A 3,436-nucleotide genomic window follows, 5' to 3' on the forward strand; every position below is an offset into this window, starting at 1 on the left:
GTGAAAGGTTAAATATGTATTATCATATACTGTAGATATGACTCCCAAATCATGTTAGTACTTGGTGCATGACTCAAAGACTGATAAAACATTGTTACTGTTTAATATTAATTATTCACATAGTGAAAATCTTTCATATCTCTTCACCTGATCTTTCCCCCACCCTCCTCGCTCAGGTATCTGACTGGCTCTCCGCCATCTCCTCCTGGATGTCGGAGCGCTTTCTCAAAATCAACATTTCCAAAACTGAACTCATTGTCTTTCCTCCTCCCAACCACCCATCCCACCATGACCTCTCCATTGTCGTTAACAACACTACCATCTCCTCTTGCACCCAACTCCGCTGCTTGGGTGTCACCCTTGACTCCTCTCTCTCTTTTGCCCCCCACATTCATTCCCTTGCCCAAGCCTGTCGCTTCCAACTATGCAACCTCGCCCGCATCCGTCAATTTCTCTCTCAGGAGGCCACCAAAACCATCATACACACACTCATCATCTTCCGCCTGGATTACTGCAACCTCCTCCTCACCGGCCTCCCCCACTCTCGTCTCTCCCCCCTCCGCTCTATTCTCAACACGGCCGCAAGACTCATCTACCTCTCACGCCGCTCCTCCTCTGCCTCCCCTCTCTGCCTTGCCCTTCACTGGCTCCCCTTCCCCTACAGAATTATTTTCAAACTCCTCACCACCACTTACAAGGCTCTCTCCCACTCTACTGCCCCTTATATCTCCAACCTCCTCTCCATTCACACTCCCGCCTGCTCCCTGCGCTCGGCCAATGACCGTCGCCTCTCCTCCACTCTGATCACCTCTTCCCATTCCAGAATCCAGGACTTTTCCCATGCAGCCCCCCGTCACTGGAATGACCTCCCTCGCTCCATCCGCCTCTCTCCCACTCTGTGCTCCTTCAAACGTGCACTCAAAACTCACCTCTTTCTCAAAGCCTACCACCCATCCACTTAACCCCTATTTCCTCCGCTCATTCTGCCCTCTCTCCCATTGCCTCAACCGGCTCCTCTTGTGCCTGGTCTGTCAACCCTCCCTTAGGATGTAAGCTCGAATGAGCAGGGCCCTCTTCCCTCCTGTCTCCTCACCTGTTCTTCTGCTCCATGCTTATTGCAGCAGCCTGCCTGGAGTTTCTGAAGTATTGGTATTTTTGTTTCTTGTTCTGTACTGTTTCACCCTGTATAGTCTACTGTTTGTATTGTGTACGGCGCTGCGGAAATCTTGTGGCGCCTAACAAATAAATGATAATAATAATAATAATAATATCACTAGCAGATGGAAAAACATTGGGTTGTTATGCAAAACAAAGAATAATATGTGTATACTATACAGTGATCTTCGTTGCTGGTAGTTTTCTTATCTTGTGCAGTTATTATTATGCTTTTACTACTGACACATAAGCCACATGCATCTGATATTTTGAAGAAACATAATTTAAAATATATTATAAAATTATTACAGACATTGTCTGAAATGTTGTTTCCAAAGAAAATGTTTCTTTCTGAAGCTGTTTGGTTATTGTAATGTGTAATACAACAGATTGTTCTCTCACTTTATTTTAGATAATAACATATCATGCTTTGTAACTTGCTATAGTAACATTAATTTACCGTTTTGTATGTATGAATAGATGCCTTTTAAAAATGTTTTCTTTTTGTGTGTTTACTTCTACTATAAAGAAAGGCAAATGGGGAGTCAAGGTCAGATAACCAAATTGATAAGTTGATCAAAGACAATGTAACTGTGGTTGTAGCTAGAATTATAGAGAAAGTTATTATCTAAGGCATGAAAATGCAACATAGCCATCTGCAGATAACTAACACATACTACAATGAAAACTGCCAATGCAGTAGTCACTAAGAAGCCATGTACTACGTGTTAATAAATTGATTACCTTGATTGATTGCATTATTACCCTATCCAAGATAAATACTGACCACAAAGTAGTTACTAGACAAAAGAGCAAAAAATAGAAGCTGAGGTTCAACCCAGTTAAACAGAATTACAGTAATGTCATTTTATGTTTCCAGCCTCAGTATGGTTGTACATAATGAAAAAAATGCCACACACAGTGCCTCCACCAAAAACTCTACAGTGTAATTAATGTAACACAAAATATTAATCATAATCGCTATGTTTAGCAAAGCTTCATAGGCATAATTTACTTTTAGCCATATGGAGTTTGAAGTTACAGACAGTTGGGTTACTTGGTGGCTTAGTGGTTAGCATTTCTGCCTCACAGCACTGAGGTCATGAGTTAATTTCCTACGGGCGCTCCGGTTTCCTCCCACAATCTAAAAACATGCTAGTAGGTTAATTGGCTGCTATAAAATTGACCTTAGTCTGTGTGTGTTAGGGAATTTAGACTGTAAGCTCCAATGGGAAGGGACTGATGTGAGTTCTCTTTACAACCCTGCAGAATTAGTGAAGCTACATAAATAAATAAATAAATAAATACATAAATGATGATTATGATGATCTTAACATAGCAATCTCTGCATTTTTGTACTGATATTGTGTGACTTAAGCCACTGCTATATAAAGTTTCCCAGTGAAGTACTATATATTGCACATTGATACCTGTAACATATAGAACGAAAAGGCAACCTACCAGTTGTGATAGAGTTACAGTATAACCCTTATAATATAAAGCCACTGAGCTGAACATGTTGATACACCATCTCTTTAACAGACATAACCAGTATCAACAGTGCCACCACCAGGTATAGGGAGATTTTCAGAAGAAAAAATGAATGGGAACTCACATGAATTGTTCCCAACAATTTGTTCTAGAATTAAAAATAGTGGGCTAAGAAGAATGGGTTCTTTCCCTTAATTGTGGCCTAAATTAATTTACTTTGTTCAGTGAGATTATTTTATGACAGCAGGTTATGAACATTGTAGGCACAATTCTGGTTAATGAACTATTGTGCACTGTTAATCATTTTGAATAAAATAGGCGGTGCAATCAGTTATTATGGGTAGTACTGGAGCAGAGCAATACCTGCATTTATTACTGGTTATGCAGCCCCAAGGTGCTATTTAAGCACAGAAAATACTATATTGCTTAATATTCATAAATGTGTCTCTAAAACTGGTAGTTCAGCCTTGCACTTGTATGATGTCTGGTGATAAACTGAAAGCACTTGGATTGACAAGCTCATATGCATCCATTTCCGATCATTAAAATTCAAATGTATGCAGTTATAGAGAGTACACATAGCTCTTCACTGCCACACAGAACATGCACACATTTGACTCACAAAGTTGTTGCAATAACATCCTAGACTGTCCATTAATCTAAAACAAGCAGCCGCTGTAAGTGCAAAAAGCAGGAAGAAATAAATAAAAGTGCCATGAACGTGATACGTTTAAAGTCTAAAAATGGCTAAAAATACAACATAAACAGCAAGTTGAATGTAAACTCCAGT

The sequence above is a fragment of the Mixophyes fleayi genome, chromosome 4 (assembly GCF_038048845.1).
Source record: "Mixophyes fleayi isolate aMixFle1 chromosome 4, aMixFle1.hap1, whole genome shotgun sequence".
NCBI lineage: Eukaryota > Metazoa > Chordata > Amphibia > Anura > Limnodynastidae > Mixophyes > Mixophyes fleayi.